A 24,064-nucleotide genomic window follows, 5' to 3' on the forward strand; every position below is an offset into this window, starting at 1 on the left:
TTGAAGTTAACGAGCCACCCAGGTGCCTCAATTGCAATAGATTTATAAGTCACCTTTCCAAATATGAAATTTCAATATAAAGCAGTAGAATACAAAAGGGGAAGGATATAGAATATTAGTTTTAAGAAAGTTATTTTTTAAAAGTCTTTGTACTTTTAGAATTAAACCTCTCTTGTTTTCTTTTTCTGTTTTTTTTTTGTTAATTCATAGAATTTGAATAAGAATAGGAGAAAGGAGTTAAGCTAATTCTTAATAATAGTAGTAATAATGACAATCGTGTTTAGCATTATGAAGCACCTGACAGTAACAGAAATAAACTGAACTGTTATAAATCTGAGCTTATTATATTTAATCAATAATTTAGTATTGCAAGATATAATATATCAAGTAAGATTTGTTGAGCACCTACTAACACATTGTGTTTATAAAGGTGGAAAGAAAAGCCCTTAGCATTCCATGAACTCAGAATCCTTGGGGGGAATATAACATGAAATTATAGCTCAGTGAATGCCATGAGAGAGGATGTTATAGATGTTATGGAAATAGCACAGAGGGTCCATTGTAACCTTGACTTCTTAAGTATGGTGCCAGGGTATATATCCCACTATGTTGCTTGCCTTTTTTGTTTTCTGGCTGGTCTTTTTGAATGAAAAGTTTAACTGTTTTAGAAAGATTGGCAAAAAAAGTGAAATAGTGAGAAAAAATCATATCTATTTTGCATGTCTAATAAGTTATTCATTGATGAAGGCATTTTATGTAGATATTTTTATAGTTTTAAGGAAAAATAAAACCAAATCCTGAGGCCAATGTGGCATAATTAACTTGGCTGACTTCTTGGCATGAGCACATGTGTGTACAAAGATTTGCAGACAATGTGCATCATGCTGTCAGAGGACATGGAAATAAAGAGTAGAGCCAATTATAAGGATATTGTGAATATTGTTATAATCAAGGTGACGAAAGTAGAAGGCCTGAGTTAAGACACCAGAAGGGGGAATCACAAGAAAGATATAGTTTTAAGCATTATAGAGCAAGCATTGACAAAAGTTGAAGAGGTAGACTGAATTTTCAATATCAGGTAAAGATAGGAGTCAACAAAGATTTTCAGGTTTCTGATTTGGTCATATTAGTGGATGATGCTATTATTCACTCAGTGAAAAAGCAGAATTTGATGAGCATGAATGATGTCAGGGACCAGAGACCAGGGACCAAAAACTAAATCTCAGTAAAACACTAAAAGTCTTATTAAACCTTACTGAGATGAATAGATTGAGTCCTGCCAAAATAACCCTAAAACAATGCATGGAATCTGTCAGAGTCACTGAGATGCAGGCATCCTCATTAGTTGGAAGGATCTGAAAAATTATTCTCAGCATTCCTTATCTGAATGAAGAACCATGGTCTCAGAAAGTCTTTCCCGCACTCCCACCCCCCCCTTCTTTCCTTAGAGCAAAAGAGAGGAGAGGGTTATTTCAGATCACTGCCACCTGGATTTCCCTTCAGTTAGATAAATACTGTGTCAGTTTTCTGCCTAGTACAGACTCACTGCCAGGTAAAGTTTCTGAATGAGGCAGAGACTTGATCAGGTTGGCTGTTCTAGCTCTCAATCGTCATTTATTATACCACTACAATTTATCTTAGAACAGAGTCAGCTGTCATTGTGCTAGTCTTGGATTAAGCTAACTGTTGTAGGCAAGGCTCAGAGGGAAAAAGAAACAGTTGTCTATCAGCTTCTGCATTTTCACCCATCCGGTATTCCTGCCGTTTTAAAACAGATGTTATCATGAAGAAACCATGGGATCCAACCTATGTATAGAGAGGCATTTAAATACTTCACAGTCACCTCTGGGTATAATGTATTTTGCAGTAAGTCTGATGATAAAAAAAAAAAAAGTCAAATTGCCCTATGGAAACTTGTTCTGATGGACTTCCTAACATTAAAGTCATTTCAAAGTTGTTTTCTAAGCCCAGAATTCTCCCAGGTATTTGCAATTAAATGGTCTTCTATCTAGAACTCTCCTTAACAATGAAAATTTCCCATCACTTGATAATTGACCATATACCATTTTCTATCCATGACCATGATGACTCTACATATGAATGTGGCCAAAAAACATAGTAACAATGTCATTTATGTATGCATTATAAATGAATCAGGATGGGGATCCAGTGGCTACCATTCTGAACTCTTGCCTTGCTTGAACAGAACACCCCATTTCAGATGGAAAAGAAAAAAACAAACAGGCAAAATTGTCAAACAGAGTAGTATGTGAGGGGCATCCTAATATCTGTTGTGACTCTGTACAAGATAGGACATCTTGGGGTGCCTGGGTGGCTTAGTCGGTTAAGTGCCCGGCTTCAGCTCAGGTCATGATCGCATGGCTCATTGGTTCGAGTCCTGCATTGGGTTCTGTGCTGACAGCTCAGAGCCTGGAGCCTGCTTCAGATTGTGCGTCTCCTTCTCTCTCTGATCCTCCCCTGCTTGCACAGGTCTCTCTCTGTCTCTAAAAAATAAATAAAAAATATTTAAAATTTAAAAAAAATAGAAAGGACATGTGGATTTGGTTTTCACATTTGCTCTTGGGTAACTTCTGCTGTGTGTGCTGCTTTCTGATCTCAATCAAAAGCTGAGAGTGAAATCCAGGCAATCTGTTGGCATACAGATGCAGAGTAATTGTGATATTCTTGCTTTTACATTCCAGTTTATCCTGGTTGCCTCTAGTGGCCTAGAGATAAGGATCTGCCATTTTCATCCCCCAAAGAAGCAGATGACAGCCAATATGTGTGAAAGTTTTAAAGTGACAGCAAGCTTCAACTTTGATCTCTTTGAGCTTTACCTCCTGCTTCACCAGATGTACCCAAGACTCTCATCTAGTCCAAGTGGGCTCCTCCTTTCTCTTTATAACAGGAGGTCAAAAAGGGTCCTCTTAACTTTTTACTTTTACTGTTACTCACTTTGTGAAATTGCATCACATAGTTTTGACTATTTGTGGAAAGCAGCTATATTCTAATAAGGAAGATATTTAGTTATTACTTTTACTGCTGGGAAGTAAAAATGTAGGTCATTTCTCTAATAGAACACACATCATCAGATAGCACTGACAAAAGTGTTGCCTTTATAATGAGCTGCTTTTCTTGATGTTTATCTGACATCCAGTTGGACTAGAGTTAAGAGGAAGGTACGGGTCAACCAGTGCACTGAGTGGATGGCATTTTCACTGAAATTGACATAACAGTAGCAACGGGAGTCAATTCTAATGAGATTGTCATTGCTTGGGAAGGACATGGGCCATAAATTATCAGCTCTAGAAAGAAGAGGTAAGAAGAAAGCCACAGAGAATTGTGGGTGACAGACTATGGCCTCCCCATGAAGAGCAATCAAGGCTCTTCTGGAAAGCATCTAAGAACTGCAAACATGGGGTTATTGACCCCAGAAGTTAATCAGAATGAAGAATATATCATGAAGATTAGGGAAACAGAGTCTGAGGGAAGGGCATCCAGTAAAATACAAGAGTGAAGGAGTTGGGCTGTGGATTCCAAAATTACCTGGGGTGACCTGGGCAGTTAGATCACATCCTGGCAGCATATTCTGACCACACAAGTTGACAAATCTTTACTCTTTATTAGATAATGAACTCCAGGATCTTGAGCAAATGCTTTGGGAAATTCTATTGACTTTTTAACTTTAATTGATTTCAAGAAGTTTACATGAAGAAATGCACTGTGTGTGAGAGGGGGGTATAATATGAAGTATTATATGTAATGCATTATATCCTCCCTGCCTTTGTGGAACCTATGAGATTCTTCTGCACTGTCTATTTTCTTTCTTGCATGATTTTCTTCTCTTTCTTTAACCCATATATTTTGCAGAGAACAGGTTCCACAGACCTGTTGCAAACAAATAGGTAATTGATAGCTTCTCTTGCCCTTTCATACCTTAATCTTTGATTATCCAACTTCTGGCAATTGCAGAGTCCCATTATCCATGGAACTTTCTTTTATAGTGAATGAAAATTAAATTGTGTGCTGGGATTTTTGCCATGGAAGACTTAATCTTCCTTACCTACCTACATATTCTGTGACTTAGATCATAGGGCAAAGACTATTTTCCCCATCTGTATACTCTTGATCCAGGTTTTGGAAAGCACTAAAAATCTTATAACACATTATTTTTAATTTTTTATTGTTTATTTAATTTTGAGAGGGAGACAGAGCACATGGGCTAGCAGTGGAAAGGCAGAGAGAGAGAGAGAGAGAGAGAGAGAGGGAGACTGAGGACCCAAAGCAGGTTCTGCACTGACAGCCAAGAGCCTAAAAATCTTTAACAACACTTTAACATGGAGAACCAAATGCAATAGGTATATTGAACACAAAGGTTCTTTGCTGAAGCCTAGTTCATCAGTTATTATTATTATTTTACTGTTTTTATTGATACCAGAGCTGCTACTTATTAAGCACTCATCTTCTATTAGTATGTTGAAAAATGTATGTAACTGTCTCCATTCTATAAATGAAGACTTTGAATGAGAGAGTTTAAGTCAGAGGCCTAACTCACATAACTAGTAATGTTTGTGAAACATGAAAGGAACCTGTTTAGTTGTGATTTAAAAACCTGTGCACTTTCCACTCCATTCTACTGCTACAAATTAGGATTAATAAGAAAGTGAGCATCTCATTTTCCACTACATTTGACATTTATTGAATTTAATCATCTTTGGAAAGTCATAACCTAAGCTAACAAAAAATATAAACTATTGCATAAGAAATCAGGCATTACTTACAATGATGGTAAGTGAAATGAGAGAAAAAAGATACGTGTAGGTTAGAATTACACCGTTTTTATTAATAATTATTGGGGCACCTGGGTTTCAAAAGGTTAAGCGGCTGACTCTTGGTTTTGGCTCAGGTCATGATCTGGCAGTTCATGAGTTGGAGTCTTGCGTGGGGCTCGGCACTGTCAGTGCAGTGTGTGCTTGGGGTTCTCTCTCTCTCCTACTCTCTGCCCCTCCCCTGCTCTATCTCTCTCTCTCAAAATAAATAAACTTAAAAAAATAAAAATTATTGTTGTATTCTGAAGGAACCATAGCATGTACACAGCCTTTTATATATTTGATCTTCTTGGCATCCCGGCAAAGTGGGTATTGTCCTCCCCATCTTACACACGAGGACATAGAACCCAAGGGCGAAAACCAATATGGCCATTGATATATTAATTCAAAACATATCTAGGGAGCATGAGTGACCCAGTCAGTTAAGCGTCTGACCCTTTATTTGGGTTCAGGTCATGATTTCATGGTTTATGATATGGAGCCCCACATCAGGCTACAGAGCCTGACAGCATGGAGCCTACTTGGCATTCTATGTCTCCTCTCTCCCCCTGATTGGGCTCTCTCTTTCTCAAAAATAAATAAATAAAGATTTTTAAAAAACATGTTTCATAGCTTCCATATGATTATGCACTTGTGCTAACCTCTGAGGAAAGTCTTTGAATAGGGTAGTCAAGTTTCCTGGCCTTAAGAAACTTGTATTCTTATAAGAGAGGACAGTTCAGCAGTGGTTGAATATAATGAGCATGACCACTTAAGGCAATCTTAGCTGCTTTGAAGGAAATGAAGTAATGGACTGTAATAGTGATGAGACCTAGGGTCATAAAGGGGGAGGAGAGGATGGTTTGATACTTTAGACAATGGACTTGGGGAAAGCCTCTTTTAGAAGGTCACCTTTGGAAGGAGATCATTGGGAAGAAAAGAGACAAGAAAAAAGCTTGGGAAAGCACCTCCAGATGAAAAGAGACCAAGCTCAAGTACCCAGAGGAAAGAATCAGAGTGTCTCTCTCAAGGTTCTAAAGGAAATTCAGTTTCTAGAACATAGAGAACCAGTTTGGAGAAAAGGCAGAGGTCTGATTATGGAAGACTTCTTGGAAAATGAGAAGAGTTTGAATCTTATTCTAAGTGAACTTGGAAGACTTTGAAGTATTTAAGCAAGAAGATGTTCTGATATAAAATTTTATTTTATTTTATTTTATTTTTAATGTTTTTATTTATTATTGAGACAGAGAAAAACAGAGCACAAGTCAGGGAGGGGCAGATAGAGAGGGAGACACAGAATCTGAAGCATATTCCAGGCTCTGAGCTATCAGCACCGAGCCTGATGCGGGGCTTGAGCCCACGAACCGTGAGATCATGATCTGAGCTGAAGTCAGCCACTTAACCAACTGAGCTACCCAGGTGCCCCATGATCCGATATAAAATTTTAGAAAAATTTCTCTGGGTTATAAAGAGGTGTATAAGGATATGGCGAAATCATTTAGGCATCTGTGGTGGCAATCCAAACAAACCATGATGGTAACTTGAACTAGGTTGATTACAGTAGAATTGAGAATTGGCTGATACATTTTTAGAAACAGAACCAGAAAAGGTATGTTGATTGATTGGGTGTGGGGATGAGAGAAATAGGAGAATGAAGAATTATATGTAAGTATTTGTTGTAAGACACCAGATAGGTACTGGGTCCATTTACTGAGATGAAGAAGGAATAGGAAGTGGCGGACTGCAGAAATGAGACATGAGAGCCAGGAGTTCAATTGGGATATACTTATTTTGAAATGCTTATTAGACATCCAATGGAAAATGCTATATTTAATAAATGAGTGTAAGCTCACAAGAGAGATGAGGGCTCGAGAAAGATTTTTGGGAATCTTTATATAGATACTATTTAAAATCATGGGGCAAAATGAGATCATCATGGAGAGAGTGTGGATAAAGAACAGACGAAGACCCAGGACCAACACTGGACTGCTCCCACATGCATAGCTCAAAGAGAGAAGGAGCTAACAAAGGAAACTGAGAGATTGCTGGTGGAAAAGATTGGAAACCCATAGTGACACAGAGCAAAGAGAGGAACGTATTTCCACAAGGAGAGTATTTACCTATGTGAATTGCTGCTGAAAAGCCAAGTAAGATGAAGCAGGTAAGAAAGGTAGAAAGCATTGGTTGAGCCCACCAAAAGGTCACTGGCAACTTGGACAACAGTGATTTCCATGGACTAGTTGGAATGAAAATCAGTGTTGAAGCTGGTACAAAATAAACAGAAGGTGAGGAAACAGAAGTGATGAGTAAGGACAACATTTTCAAAGAGGTTTGCTTTGAAGGGAAATACATAGATGAAGCAGTAGCTGGATAGGATCTGGATTGAAGGAGGAGTTGTTTAAATCTTGCTTATGAGCAGTCTTGTGACTTCAAACCATTATTTACATTTTAATCCTGAAGGTCATTAAAGTTTGATAAAAAATGGAAGGAAAATCGTGACTTTCCAATGTTAAGGAGAACAGTATAAACATAGCTCAACAAATTGCAGAAAAGCCACTATTTACCGAAGGTCTACCCTTTGTAAGACAAATGCTAGGATCTAGGGGTAGGGAGAAAAATGCATTATTTTATTCTAAGTGTAATGTTTAGGGGCACCTGGATGGCTCAGTCGGTTAAGTGTCTGACTGGTTCAGCACAGTTCATGAGTTTGAGCCCCGCATCAGTCTCTGTCCTGAACATTTGCTCAGAGCCTGGAGATGGCTTCAGCTTCTGTGTATGCTTCTCTTCCTGCCTGTCTTCTGTTAGCACTCCGTCTCACTCTGTCTCTCAAAAATAAATAAATGTTAAAAAATTTGAAATATAATGTTTAATGAGCACCTACTATATGTCAATTGCTATCCTAGGTGCTGGAGTTTCAATAGTGGAATAAACAAACAAGCAGAAAACAATCCTGCCTTGATGGTGCTATTATTCTAAAAGGGAGGAGGCAGACATATAGTAAATTAACAAATGAGTAAAATAGTTTATAGCAAGAAGTGTTCTGAAGAAATAGACAACATGTATGGCATATAAGCAGGACTGGGAGGTGGGGAGATATAAAAGTCTTCAAAGGTATAGATGAAAAAGCCATGTTAAGGAAATAACATTTGAATAAAAACGTGAAGGGCAAACAATGCTGAGGAATACAGATATCAATGTGAAAATTGGACCCAGAAGTAGAATCTGTGAGTCCAAGACCCTGAGGTGGAGTCTTCTCAGACCAAGTTTAGAAAAGATTTCATGGAGAAGAGAGAAAGAAACTGATGCTTCAGGTAGGTTAGCTCAAGGTCATTTTTTATTTTGACAAGAGCAGTTCAGTAGAATGATAGACGAGGAAGCCTGGATGGAGTGAGTATGAGAAAGAAAGGGAGGGAGTTAATTGGAGATAGAGGGTGTAGAAAATTCTTTCAGGAAGTTTTGGTGTGAGGAAAAGCAGGGAAATGGGATGGTGGCTGGAGGGCAGTGGGGTTCAGAGAAGGATGATTTGAAAGATAGAACTATATAATGGTACGTTTGAACACTGATGGGATTTCTCCAGCAGTGAAACAATTATTGATGCAGTGTCCCCTAAGAAGTGAGAGAGGCTGGGAAGTGAAAGGTTTGGGGGTGCATGGAGACCCATGAATCAGAGCCACAGGAAGCCAGTTGCATGGGCTCATTTCCCTGTGTGTCTGTAATGGGAGCTTGGGAGAGCTCTCTCTGATGGATCCTTCTTAGTGAAAGCAGAAGCAAGTTATCAGATAAGAGGAAAGAGAAGGGGATTTTGAAGGTTTGCTGAGATCAGAGAAGGCAGGTAACAGTCATCTAAATAGTGAAAGGGCTGGCTAACAGTGTTGCCAGGAGGCACCAGTGCCCCTGGGGGTTGGTAGCATGCATGTAAATGAGACAATAGAGGGTGGCTCCACGAATTTTCTAGCTCTGCTCCGTTGTGCAGAGGAGAAGGCAGGGAGTACAGAGAACATCACTTCCTTCATAACAGCTCAGGAAAGAGGAAAGGAAAGCATAAACAATTAAACAAAAATGAGAGTATATGTGTTAATTACTTAAATTATAGCACATGCAGTGGGGGGTTAGAGTTGAGACCAAGAATTCTGGCTGACTTGGGTGACAGATAAGTGAAGATTGATTGTGAAAAGAAAGATGCTCAAGACAGTAATAAGCAGATAGGGATGGGGAAACATGTTTCTGGAAATGCTGATAGATTCCTCATCTCATAATTTTTACCATTTTTATCAAAACCAAGGTGGACAGTGCATCTATAGTGGTCTGAATGATGATGTAGTAGTATATTCCAATGTACAACATAATATACACTATAACTTATAGTTGTATTACTTTTATTACCCTCATTTAACAGATGACTACTTAGTGAGCACTGTGTCGAGTTTTCATTAATTACCACTTCTCAGTCTCAAATTGAGAAATTTACATAGCAGCTATTCTTCTTCCTTTTTTATATAAGGAAATCAATACACTTATTATTGTGTCACTTCCCATGACCATACAACTAGTAATTAACAGAAATGGGATCTAGACCCAGATGTGTCTGATGCCTGTGTTGCTCCAGATAATCAAAAACAATGCCAAAAGCCATGGTGTTGGAGGCTGTTCATACCCAGGCAGAGGCAGGAACAAAGGTTTTTATTGGTACCTTTGAATGTTGTATCAAGCAAGTGGATCATTTCTAAATTACAATTCTCCCTAAGGTCCTGTACAAATAGAACACCATTTTGTATTTCTTGCCATATGCTGGTTCTCCAAGTTGAGATTGAGATGTTGAATTACTATGAACATGTGATGCTATAGCTGAAAAGCAGACATTCAAAAGGAGCCATAAAACTCAGGTCAGAGAGCTGCAGTGCTTACTAGTTTGATAGGATTTATAATTTCCGAGGACAGTTCTGTTTGTTCTTCAGAAGAGATTTTAGTTGTGTCACAGAAAGGGATGGCACGGTCTTCAAAGTGTGTGTCCTGTCAGAGTGAGCTTAGGAGTATACAACTTATTTGTTCCTTACACAACAAGGTCAATGATGGTGTTATCTCTCAGAGTCAATCCCATCAATACTGAGAGAGAGCCTAGACTATGAAATAAACAAATGGCATGTTCCCAGTTTGTTTTGTCCTTCTGTCTTAAAAGATAGACTTACGGTCACAGGGTTTGGGGTGATGATAAACACCTGGAGGTGAGAGCCAACCCTTGGAGCCTGACACGGGACGAGTAGCACCAGCCCATTACAGTGTCAAAATAAAATGTCTTGTTGTCTTCAGGTCTGCTGAAATTTATCTCTTGACAGACTGTGAAATTGATTCTTGTAGTTATTGACAACTTGTCAGGTGTATTGGAGAAAGCTGTGTAGGAGGTGGGGAGTCGTTGTTGAACAAATTTGACAGAGGTGCCCAGAAAGTTAGGTGCATATTTTGAAGACAACCACATCCAGTTTTCTTAAAGGGAAGGAACAGAAATCCAAAGAGAACATCCACCTGGGTCATTACAAATGTAATATTAATGTAGCTATTTCTAAATTTTATTAATTTTGAGAGAGAGAGAGAGAGAGCAATCAGGGGAGAGAGAGAGGCAGAGGGAGAGAGAGAGAATCCCAGGTAGGCTCCATTTTCTTAGCACAGAGCCCAATTTGGGGCTCAATCCCATGAACATTGAGACATTGACCTGAGCCAAAATTAAGAGTCAGATACTTAACTGACTAAGCCACTCAGGCAACCCTTAATGTAGCTATTTTTGATGATTAAAGAAAAAAGCAGAGTTATTTTTTTTAATTCTATCCAGAAATCCCTTTTAATTTTCTGTAATGTGGGTGATGAAGGACATTTTCAATTTGAAGCTGGCTTCACTCTGGCTTCTAGCACAAAACTAGGGTATACCTTTCTCCTGCCCTGTGTGGTGCTGTGTTTTTGAAAACATAATGACTGTTTCTAGTATTAGATATAGCAATCAGATGCAGACATTTGTAGGACTAAAATGAAGTGAAATGACTTAAGTCAAAATATACACATATATGTGACTCACATATAATTGTGTATTGTGGTCTTTGTATATTTATTAAAAAATAGCTGCAACATTTATGATCTCACTTGCTTTTCCGGAATCTCAGAATTACTCCATCAAGAGACAGATTGTATTCCTACGCTCCTTAAAAGGGAGCAGCTTTGTGTCACTGCCTCAGTGCACAGTTTACAGCAGAGATGATGCTCTGTGATTTCTGAGAGTAAGTCAGAAAAGGTGCTCCATTTGAAAATATCTTCTGTCATTCTGTAGGTTGCCTTTTAGTTTTGTTGATTGTGTCCTTCACTCTGCATAAACTTTTTATCTTGATGAAACCCCAATCCTTCATTTTTGCTTTTGTTTCCCTTGCCTCCGGTTATGTGTCTAGTAATAACTTGCTATGGCCAAGGTCAGAGAGATTGCTGCCTGTATCCTACTCTAGGATTTTGATGGTTTCCTGTCTCACATTTAAATCTTTTATCCAGAGGTACCTGGGTGGCTGAGTTGGTTGAGCATCCAACTTCAGCTCAGGTCACCATCTCACAGTCTGTAATTCAAACCCTGCATCAGGCTCTGTGCTGACAGCTCAGAGCCTGGAGCCTGCTTTGGATTCTGTGTCTCCCTCTCTTTCTCTGTCCCTTCCCGACTCATATTCTGTCTCTCTGTCTCTCAAGAATGAATAAACATTAAAAAAAATTAAAAATAAATCTTTCATCCATTTTGAATTTGTGGTCCAGTTTCATTCTTCTGCATGTCGCTGTCCAGTTTTCCCAAGACCATTTGTTGAAGAGATTGTCTTTTTTCCATTGGATATTCTCTCCTGCTTTGTCAAAGATTAGTTGCCCAGAACCATGAGACGCCACCTCACACCTGCCAGAATGATGAAAATTAACAACACAAGATACAACAAGTGTTGATGAGGATGCAGAGAAAAGGGAACCCTCTTGCACTGCTGGTGCAAAAGCAAACTGGTATAGCCTCTCTGGAAAACAGCATGGAAGTTCCTCAAAAAGTTAAAAATAGAACTACCCTTTAATCCAGCAATTGCACTACTACTATTTACCCGAAGATTACAAAATATAGATACGATGGGGGACATACACCCCAATGTTTATACTAGCATTATCAACAATAGTCAAACTCTGCAGAGAGCCCATATGTCCATTGACTGATGAATGGATAAAGAAGATGTGGTATATGTATACCATGAACTATTACTCAGAGATCAAAAGGAATGAATCTTATCATTTGCAACAACATGGACTGAGCTAGACTGTTTTATGCTAAGTGAAACAAGTCGTGGAGAAAGATGAACAACATATGATTCCATTCATATGTGGAGGTTAAGAAACAAAATGGGTGAACATATGGAAAGGGAGAAAAAAAGGAGAGAGAAACAAGCCATAAGAGACTCTTAATGGCAGAAAACAAACTGCGGGTTGATGGAGATAAGTGGGTGGGGGATGGGCTACCTGGATAATGGGTGTTAAGGAAGGTACTTGTTGTATTTATCACTAGGTGTTATATGTACATGATGAATCACTAAATTCTACTCTTAAAAAAATATTACACTATATGTTAACTAAAATTTAAATAAACTTTTTTTTTAAAAAGTTGCTATACCTTCTGTTTGCATCTTTCTTAGAACACGCACCAGGGGAGCCTTTAGCTGATAGGCAAGAAGTCTAGCTCCCCTGCATCTGTGTTGCTAGAGAGCTCAGTGATATAGACAGGAAACTCGAGCTGGAGAGCAAATCAAGTGGAGATAGAGAAGGAGATGGAGAAAGAGAGGGGCCCAAGGAACCCCAACTATCCTGCCCTCCTCCACCCTACTGCAACTGGAGCCTTCCCATCACAGGTTTCAGAAATATGAATATGCAACCCTTCAGATGATGTCAGCCTCATCCTTCAAGCCACTCCAGCTGAGACAGAGTGGAACAAAATAAGCTCTTCTTGAAATGTAGCTTCATGAACAGAATAAATGTTTTGTCTTGTTTTCTCATGACCATTAAATTTTGAGGTGGCTTGTTATGCAGCAGCAGATAAGCCTTTAGCCTTTTCTCTTTTATTAATATAAATAGGAGAAAATCTATGCATCTAGAAATTATCACTATACAACACTGAAGGCGAGCAGTAGGACATTAGGGACATTGTGGGCCCTGACACTCCTAGCAGTTCAGGAAAATTACCATCATCAAGTAATAATGCCAGAACAACAGGAAATCTGATTTCTAGGACTGTGCCCTATTCTGGTAAACACAATGAAATTTTATTATTTGTTAAAAGAGCAATCTCTCTCTATATTGTACACTTGAATATAACACTGTACATTACCAATATTGGAATTAAAAAAAAAAAAACTTTAAGAAGAGTCATCTCAAAATAAACAGAATGAATCTGACAATCTAATGAAGCCTATACATCTCACATGTCTGATCTGACTTCACAATAGTTTGACCAATCTGAAATTAAATATTGTTTGCCTGAGCATTAGAATCTTTACAACTAGGGGCGCCTGGGTGGCTCAGTTGGTTAAGCCTTTGGCTTCAGCTCAGGTCAGATCTCACGTTTGTGGGTTGGAGCCCCACGTCAGGCTCTGTGCTGACAGCTAGCTCAGAGCTTGGAGCCTGCTTCCTGTTCTGTGTCTCCTTCTCTCTCTGCCCCTCCCTCTCTCATGCTCTGTCTCTCTCTGTATCAAAAATAAATAAAACATTAAAAAAATTTAAAAAAAAGAATCTTTACAACTATATCCATGGGCTTTGTGAAGTTGATACAAGAAAGTGAAGAACAAGATCTTCAACAAGGATCCTGGGAAAGAAATTTGTTATAGATTGAGGTTGGAAATAATGCCTTAGTTATCTCCAAACTCCTGAAACTACTATTGAATACCTCCAAGATTTCTAGTTTCATGTATGAACAAATCTGTCACGCAAATATTTACATGCCCTTACAATTGCCTGTCAAGGAGAATATTATTTAAGTTTTGTTTTTAACAAGGATCTGAAAAACCAAGCCAATCTGGTTTAAAAAATGAATGACTCTCATAATTGAACATTCCAGAGGCTGATCCAATAGGTCAAGTCATGGGAGCAGACTTTGTTTCCCTACTCTCTTTTTACTTCTGTGGGCTTGTTTTATTTGCAACATACTTTCACCATAGCTGTTCCAAGAATCTTAAATCTGTAAGATCCCTAATCATTATTCTTCTCTCCCAAGTACTGAACAAATATTCTTGTTTAGCTAGATCAAGTTAGGGGATATACATTTTACTAAACCATTTCTGGGAGCCAGGTAATGGGATTGTGGATTAACTCAACTCAGTCTCCAATCTGGGATATAAAGAGAGTGTCCCCTACATTATGATCTGAACAGAGAACTGGTTCTATATCCCCCAATCCATTAGAGTATTATTATTATTATAAGATGGGGTATTGGATCCTGGATGACCAAACCTAAAAATGTCTTGTCTACCTCTAAAACTGATTTAGGAACCAGTATATATTTGAATATCTAGGAAAACCCAGCACTTTCTAGAGAACTAGCCCTGCATTTTTATGGATTACTTTAAATATTTCTTTGAGCAAGCAATGCAGTGCTAATTATTTATGTGAGTTTTCTGCATAGGAGTTTTTGCACTTTTACAGCTTTTAGAGAGAGGAAAAAATATATAATTTTGAGTCATCTGTAATATCCCCAGTGCTCTCTGCTGTAAAATCTTTGGATGAAGTAAAGTAGTAAGTTGGGGAGGCTTGAGAATCTACTGGCTTATGATTTATCCAACTGCAAATTAGACTAGTTCAACTGGGTAATAAGAATAATAATAATACATGCTTAGGGAACATAATTCACAGTGGAAGAATAAAGGGAGCATTTGCCTCTGTTTCCATGGGCTTCAGAGAATGCTGATTAGCCAGGTGACTGATGTGCTTCTTTGAGTGGTGTCACTAAACATGTAACGAACAAGGGTGGTTATGAAACTATTTCAATTAGGTGCTGCACATCCTGGGGGTGTGAGGAGCTTAAAGAATATTTGGGTCACTGGAAAAGTCAGATTTCTTGGAAGTATGTTTTTAAATCAAAGCTTTAGAAATATTCTTATCCTACTGAAATATTTCTTATTCTACTGAATATGTTTGCATTTTAATTCAGGGTAAGGATGAGCTCAGTTGTATAGATACATTCGTCACATTTGTAAGAAAATGGAGCCTATGAGAAGGTTAATATTTTTAGTAAAATTAGAAAAAGATCATTGGGATGGGAAATAGAATGAAATCCATGTAACAATTAAAGTTAGGTTTTGATCAATTACATGATTATTTTTAGGTAGCAAGAAACATAACATCCATATAGGCAATTTATAATTATTTCTAAAGTACATATTTACACATAAGAAAAACATTCTCTTGAGTTTATTATGAAATGGTTTTAAGTCTAAGATCATAAAACTCCTCCTTAATGGAGGCAGTAGTGGTTGGCTGGTAGTTTATTAATTTTGGTTAAAGTGCAAGATATTATTTTTGATTAAAGCAAGATTGTAGGTTTTTTTAAAATCTGCTTTGCCTACATAGGCCTGGTATGACTTTAGGACACACTATTTTAATGTTTTGGTCACCCCATTTCCTCATATGTAAACTGAGAATAGTAATACCTATTTTTTAAACTTGTTGAAGAAGCAAATGTGTTAATATGGGTAGTATGTTTTCAACAGTTTCTGTCATAAATCAAATACCACAGAAATATCAGGTACTTAGCTGGTAATTTGGCTGGCTGTAGTATTGGAGGCCATCTACCTGTTCTTTCTGAATTTTGCAAGAAGTTACTTATTTTTTCACCCTAGATTTTAATATTTTATTGAATTCTAGTTCCATTATAATTCTGAATCTTTTTTGTGTTCATTGTCTTTTATCGTAAAAAGTTTCTTGGGGCTCCTGGGTGGCTTTGTTGGTTAAGCGTCCGACTTTGGCTCAGGGCATGATCTGTGGGTTTGAGCCCCACATGGGGCTCTGTGCTGACAGCTCAGAGCCTGGAGCCTGCTTCAGATTCTGTGTCTCCCTCTCTCTCTGCCTCTCCCCCACTTGCTCGCTTCTCTATCTCAAAATAAAATAAATACATAAAAAAGATTTTTAAAAAGTTTCTTAATATTTTTTTCTCACACCAATATTTTGAAATTTACAAAGATGTTCTTTGGTGTGAGCCTTTCTTCAACCATTGTTTTGGGCACATGAATGTCCATTAAACCTGGAAATGTATGTTCTTTTTTTCTGAGAAATTAAATTATTATTTTGATCATTTTCTTCCCTCCATGTTTATTCTTCAATCTCTGCAACCTTTATTACCAGATATTAATATTTCAGAACTGATGCTTAAATTTCTCATCTCTTCTTTCTCATTTTTATGTCTTTTCTATTCTCTCTTTATTCTGAAACGCTTAGTCTACTTTATTATATGATCCTCAACACAGACATGGGACTTAGTCTGTGGTATACAGTGAGTGCTAAAGAAATGATAGCTTTTCCTCTTTCTCTGTCTCTGTCTCTCTTTCTTTCTCTCTTTCTCTTTTTGTCTCTCTCTCTCCTTTTCTTCCTGCTATTGCTTTCTTTTCTTCTACTTTATCATACCTGCTTCCTAAGTAATATGTTCAATTTCTGGGTTTTTGATTAAATTCTTGAGTTTCTGTATCCTATCTCTGAAAAAAAAATATGTGGACCTCTGTTCTCAGTCTGGGGAAGTATTAAACAATGTATAGTGAACCAGAAAGGAGTTTATAAACTATAATTTATTAAACACCCACTATATAACAGAGAATCTGTTAAATTGGGCTTCCTGTAAACAATTATAACAGTCACAAAAACCTTTAGGATAACTTTAGTCTTTTTAAAAATGTTTTATTTATCTTTTGAGCATGAGCGATGTAGGGACAGAGAGGGGACAGAGGATCTGAAGCTGGCTCTGTGCTGAGAGGCTGTCAGCAGTGAGCCCAGTGTGGGACTTGAACTCACAAACTGTGAGATCATGACCTGAGTTCATGACCTGAGCTGAAGTCAGATGCTTACCAGACTAAGCCACCCAAGTACCTAATAATATAACTTTAGTTTTAAATAATTTTAAAATAAAGACATCAAGGTGCAGGGAGATTGCAAAATTTAACAAAAATTACAAAATGAGATTTGAACCCTGTTGTTTCAGCCTCTAAAACCCATGCCTTAATTTCCACACAATGCTACAGTGACAGAAAAGTAAATTCCAAAAAATCCTGTTGGTACTGAGAAGGGAAAGCCAGCTCATTAATGGTATCTGAGACATGCTAGGCAAATGGCAGCTAAAAAGTGTGGGCAATGCACACCCTTTATGTAACTGCTGTGTACATGTCCCATAGAAGAGATGGTCTTCTGATATGTGTACACTTGGCCTGACATCTGAGCTGTTGTGATTTTCTGGCTTCTCCAGTAGAGCTTTGAGAATGGAATGTAGCAAAATGACTTCTCCTAGCTGAAATTCTCACCAGGGAAGGACAAAGGAAAATGCTTGTTATTTTATTCAGGTACAGGGATTTTTCATTTTGGTGAACACAGGAAAATGAATGTGGTGGTAAGAAAGGCCGGTGGATGTATAGTTAGTACTAATCCTCCCTGTGGTAATGATGTATTTGAAATGTGTTTTTCTCCATGTGGGAGAGTGACATACTTTAATGCAAATTATTCCTCCTTGACCTCCCAATGACTTTCTATCAAATGAAATAATATTTTATTATGATTTATAATACACACATGCCATGACTTACAACTGTGGAGAATTTTCTTTCATTTATCTATTGAACATTCCATTCACTCCATAATTTTTAGGTTGAACCAAATGAAATTGCATATACTCAACTCTTTGTGAACTGTGGAATGAAAATATCCTTTTTTTTAAAAGTTTTTAAATGTGTATTTATTTTTGAGAGAGACAGAACACAAGCATGGGAGGGACAGAGAGAGGGGGAGACACAGAATCCAAAGCAGTCTCCAGGCTCTGAGCTGTCAGCAGAGAGCCTGATGTGGGGCTGGAACCCATGAACCATCAGATCATGACCTGAGCCAGAGTCAACCAGATGAGCCACCCAGACACCTGCAGGAATGGTAATTTCATACAGTTCAAAATAAAACTTCTGAATTATGAATAAAAGTAACTGTGAAAGATGAAAAATTTATTAGATGTAAGCAAAGGTGATTTGAACAAGAAGGTTATGTATTTCTCTCTGTATATAAGAAGTCCTTTTTGAGTGTTTCCTGTGCGTTGAATCCTGAAGATACAGTGCTAAACAGAAGAGGTGTAGTCCATGTCTATATGGTGGTTCAAATCATTTGAAACAATGGAAATATACTTAAAACCACTGTAGTAAAAGAAAATGGAAATTGCCAGGACACCTGACTGGCTCAGTCAGTAAAGACACCAGCTCTTGATTTCAGTTCAGGTCATGATCTCAAGGTTGTGGGATAGAGCCCACATCAGGCTCTGCATGAAATGTGTAACCTCTCTCCTCTCCTTTTGCTCCTCCCCCAACCCTCAAAATAAATAAATAAATATTTAACAAAAAAAAAAAAGGCTAACTCACCATAAAACGGTATTGGATTCAAAAGAGAATGATATGTCTCTCTAAAGGAACTTAGAGCAAGTTTTATGGGGAAGGAGGCATTCCACTGGTCCTTGATCATTGGATAGGGCCTAGAGAGAAGGAGCACACCAGTTGGAGGGAACTGGAAATATGTCTAGGTAGGTGTTCAGTTCTTCTGGGACACAGTTATGAGGCTTGTACATAAATTGTTTCTAATTGGTCGGGGAGGCAAAATATAAAGACTTTCAAGACAAGGGAGAAAATATGTGAGTTCACTGTAGGTATATACATATTTGTTTTTCTTTATGTAAAAGGGATAATTTATTAGATTGAAGAAATCAGGAAGGGCTTTTCAGTCAAGGTTTTATCTGCTTTGCTTTCGAAAAAAGAATATAATTTACGTGAGTGTATAAAGAAAGCATTTCTAAGTTGAAGGAAAGGCATGGCAGTGAAGAAGTGCATGGAATATTTAAGAGACAGAACCATGCTCTGATGAATCTGAAGCTCATAGATGATACAGATGAGGCTATTCATCAATACTGGACTAAATAGAGGAGAGATTTGATAGCTGTGTGGAGCAATTTGTATATTCAATGTGGCATTACTGAAAATATATGAAAGGAGGCTACATTTTCCTGAGAGAACTGAGGGTGCAGAACTAGAGGAAGACCTATGGCCAGATCATCATTGTCTTGTATTAAAATGCAGGGGCACCTGGGTGGCTCAGTTGGTTGTGTCTGACTTCAGCTCACGTGCTATCACTCTCTCTCTCAAAAATAAAATAAAATAAAAAATAAAATAAAATAAAATACAATGGCAGGGACACCTCAGTGGCTCAGTTGATTGAGCATATGACTTCAGTACAGGTCATGACCTTATGGTTTGTGAGTTTGAGCCACAAATCAGGCTCACTGTTTCAATGCAACTTCAGATTATCTGTCCTCTTCTTTCTCTGCCCCTCCCCTGCTTGTACTTTCTCAAAAATAAATAAACATGAAAAAAATACAATTGCATTCAGGATGATATAGTAGAAAGAAAAGTCAATTTGAAGCTAAAAGACATGGACCAATTGATTAATGCTTCTAAAGCTTATCTTCCTCAATACACCCCAAATGTTAGCAATTTCTTTGTCTAGTTCACAAGGCCATTGTCAAGAATGTACTCAAGATAATGATGATTATCTCCTTCAGATAAATGTTAAAGTCTGGTTGTGACGTGACATTTTATTTTATTTTATTTTATTTTATTTTATTTATTTTTTAAATAGTTTATTGTCAAATCGGTTTCCATATAACACCCAAGTGCTCTTCCCCACAATTGGCCTCCTCCATCACCACCACCTCTTTCCCCCCCCTCCCTCCCCCTTCAACCCTTGGTTCATTTTCAGTATTCAACAGTCTCAGGTTTTGCATCCCTCTCTCTCCCCAACACTCTTTCCCTCTTCCCCTCCCCCTGCTCCTCCATTAGGTTTCTCCTATTCTCCTTTTAGACCTATGAGTGCAAACATACGGTATCTGTCATTCTCTGCCTGACTTATTTCGCTTAGCATGACACCCTCGAGGTCCATCCACTCTCCTACAAATGGCCATATTTCATTCTTTCTCATCATTTTTGTTTTTCAAACAAAACCTGAAACTCATCACACCTATTTTGAATGTCACTAGTCATTGTATCAGTAGCTTCTCTGATGCTTTTTTCAAGCCCAGCGATTAATTTTACTGCAATTGTTTTAAATTCTTGTTCAGTTATGTTGTTTAGATCTGTGTTAAGCGGTTCTGTGGCTGTGACTTCTTCCTGGAGTTTCTTCAGGGGAGAGTTCTTTCATTTTGTCATTTTAGCTAGTTTTCTGTCTCTTGTCAGTTTTAAAAAGCTCGTTGTGCACTGTGCTCCTGTTAGTATCGCTCTGGTAAAGGAGGCTTATTGACTGTCCAGGGCCTGTCATTTCAGGAAATGTTCTTTTAATGGTGTCTCTCAGTTTCTCTTGTTGTGCCTTTGATTATTTTATTTCCCTACTCAGTGATATTTAGGACTATCCATGTATAGGCCACTTTTCTTCATGTTTTTTCTCAACTTATGTGTAATTAACATACAATGTTATATTAGTTTCACGTATTCAACATATTGTTTCAACAAGTCTATACATTACTCAGTGCTCACCACCATAAGTGTAGTTACCATATGTCACCATATAATATTGTTACAAGATTATTGAGTATATTCCCTATGCTGTACTTCCTATCTCTATGACTTACATATTTTATGGATGGAAGTTTGTACCTCTTATTCCCTTCATCTATTTCACCCATCTCCCCAACTAACTTCTGCTGGCTTTTATGAGAATCTAATTTATAACTTCCAAGTATCTTTGTACTTTATATTTGTTGAACATATTTGCTTGTCTATATGTTTATTCTCCAAAGATCCCAAAGATCTATAGCCTTGTCTCTCTACTTTTTTTCATTCTAAGACTCTTAGCATGTATTGGTTGCCCTTCAAAATGCAACACTTCTGAATTATGATTATGCCACTATAGGGGACTGATTTGGAACCACTTCCGTGATGAAGGCAATTTCAATGCTCTGTTGGTTTAATAACACAGGGCATTAATACAAAAAGTGGACATATTTGGAAAAAGAACATTTATTTTTTAATTTTTTTATGAAGGTAAATGAAAGGTGTGGGAGCTAGTAAGAGCTCTTTAAAGGTATATTCAAGATACTTTATTCCTAATGATAGAAAGATTTGTATTCATAATAAATGATGTGAAAAATACATAAAAGCACAATGAAGTTGAAAATAACCAACATTTCCACCAGTTAAGTATATCCAATTTGATAATTTTTTGGTATATATCTTTTAAAATATAGTCCACACTTCTTGCTTAAAATAATGGACTCTATTCCTAGACAATCTTGGTTTAAACCTTGCTCTGTCACTTCCTAAGAGTATAACTTTAGACAATATACTTAACTCCTCTGTGCCTCAGTTTCCTGATTTGTATTAAGGGCTGTAGTAGTACTGATCTATTTGTTTGGTTTCCTGTGAGGATTAAATCAGTTGATCCATGCATAGCTTTTCAATTTATGACTAGGAACATTAATGTAGTTTGTTACAGGTAATGATAATGACGATGATGTTACTATGTATCAGATTGATGGATGGACTTGAAAATTCTGTTATTTTCTTCCAATTGCTTAGATAAACTCCTTTAAACTGCAGTCCATTTTTGAACTGAATTATTTTATTGGTAGGAACTAAGAAAGCTTACTAAGAAGTATTTATTACTCATTTCTTTTTTTTTCTTTATTTTTGAGCCCCTCAATCTATTAAACAGGAGGTACATTATTTCTTAAGAGTTTTTGAGAAACACCTTGCTATTGAATATTTTTGGTTGATTGTTTCAAATTTGAGTGAGGTGAGATATCTAATAATTCAAATATTTTTAAACCTCTTCCTTTGGACTTAAAACACAACAGAAAAGGCCATTTCTTGGACTGTTAAACTTCTTTTCCCACTAGCCCACATGCCTGCTCCCCTTGCTCATCATCATTGAGAAATAAACTTTAATCATACAGAGAAACCTTATTCCATTCTTTTAATTTCTCTTTTTGGATAGATTTTACAATTTTTAAATGGATAAAAATAATAAAAGACATCACTTTTCCCCCAATAATCAAATTACATAAGCACTTCGGTAGAGCAGAGAGTAGCACATCTTTGGCCACATGTTGGAGAAGTAAAATTTTCAGTTTATTGCCTAATGCTTGATTTTTAGGGTTAAGTAAGTATACACTTTGAAAGTGTAGAAAGCTTCAGAGCTACTTGGTGGAGTGAGAGAAAACAGAAAACAGAAAACAGAAAACAATCAGTTTACCAAATTCACCAGAGGGGGGATGGGGGAGAAAGACAAAAAACAACCCAGAACGTCCAGCTAGAACAGAACTCTTGTGATTACATGACTTGAATCATCACATTCCATTTGAATATTAACAAACTTGAGTAGCCTGTTTACTCTCCTGGAGATCTTACTGACCTCCATTCATTCTCTGTTCCCAAAGGAAGAGACGGAATCTAGCATGAGAAGATCATCTCTTTTCATGAGGCAGCTTTATTTCCTGTCCTGTGCCATCCAGGTGCAGATCTCACTGAATTAGCAGAAGGACTTCATGAAATTCAGGTGTGTTTCATTACAAAAGGTAAATTCCTTGCATATTCACTTTCTAAATAATTTTTCAACTGGAATATAGCCTTTCTGTTGGTTGTGACCCTTTTGCACAAACAGTGTTTCTGATGGTGATTTTACGGAACCCAGGGCAAAGTTGCATCTAGAGTACAGGAAACACATGTGCGTGTGGGATTAAGCCTTCCAGCAGTACTATGCCTGGTTCATGTTCTACATGTTCAGAAGCAACTCTCATTTTTCATATTTTCCAGCAACACTTCTTGGACTCCCAAAACATCAGAGTGCTTGGGAGAAATTAACTGATTCAAGAGAATAACTTCATAATTTTTTAAATGTGAAAGACTCATACACAGTATTTACTATAGGAGACTGCTGTAAGATCATTACAGTTTATTACCAACACCATACAATGCTCTCTTAAACCAAGGTAGTTTGCTTTATTACCCTAAAGTAGCTGCATGTGCTGTGTTCCTTTATACTATGATGCTCATGGTGCAGGAAGATCTTTAAATAATCCTCATCTGGAGCAAGGAAAACAAAAGGACTCACAGCCTTTCATCAAATAGGCCCCAAGTGACAAAATACAGCTCACATTGTGGTAATTTTCCAAACAAATCAAGACCTCTGATTAAATAAGTTGGGCCTTAGGCTTCCTGTGATTCTAAAGACTATCAATAGAAACATTGTGGCACAGTCTTATTAGACTCATTGGAGCTATAATTAACCATTGGAGAGAAACAAAAATGTAAAAAAAAAATCCATTATGATTAATTTTCACAGGATGTCTTGGAAACCTTACAGGAGGAATTAGTAGGCTGCCTATTTATAATTAACAGATCGCAAACACTAATGCATTTTCCCAACAGGGACTATTTAAATGGAAAGCTTTGTTGATGTGAGACTTAAATACATATGCTTGAGTCCCTGAAAGACGTGTTTTACAGAGATTTTGGGACAATGCCGTACATTCTCCTGATTGGAAGTTCTTGTGGTTGCTTCTGTTTGAAGTAGTCCTAAGGGAGCATCCTCTTCGCTTCCTTTAGCTAAAGCAGCATGTGCAAGATGAGGACTTGGATCTCATGTTCACCTCAGAGACAATCCTGCAGTCAGTGCAGACACAGCGGGAAGGAATCAGCTCTTTCGTTAAGTGTTAGAGTCCAATTTCTAACATGGTTATATTTGGAATTTTGTGATCACCTCAGCCAATAAAAATTGACAGAGAACTCAAATTTACATATATGGGATTAGGTGATTATCAAAGAAAACAGTCAAGTATTTGAGCTGACAAGCAATAGTGTGTTAATATCTCTCTAGGGTTATAAGGGAATAAAATCATATTTTATGACAATTCTAATTCCAATTCTAACTTCAAAAGAGAAGTTACTGGTCAAAAACTGCAAATGTAATAAATATGCCCCTGCCTCTAACTTGTCCAGACC

General features: G+C 37.5%; 1 protein-coding gene across 1 annotated transcript in view; it reads left to right on the forward strand.

Moving 5' to 3' along the window:
* Positions 1-24,064, forward strand: part of LRRC4C (leucine rich repeat containing 4C) — a 1,176,981-nt gene that overhangs the window by 569,958 nt on the left and 582,959 nt on the right. The window contains exon 3 of the mRNA XM_029914596.1: positions 22,501-22,619. The gene's annotated coding sequence lies outside the window, so the exon portion shown is untranslated. The remainder of the gene's footprint in view (positions 1-22,500; positions 22,620-24,064) is intronic.

The sequence above is a fragment of the Suricata suricatta genome, chromosome 11 (genome assembly GCF_006229205.1).
Source record: "Suricata suricatta isolate VVHF042 chromosome 11, meerkat_22Aug2017_6uvM2_HiC, whole genome shotgun sequence".
NCBI lineage: Eukaryota > Metazoa > Chordata > Mammalia > Carnivora > Herpestidae > Suricata > Suricata suricatta.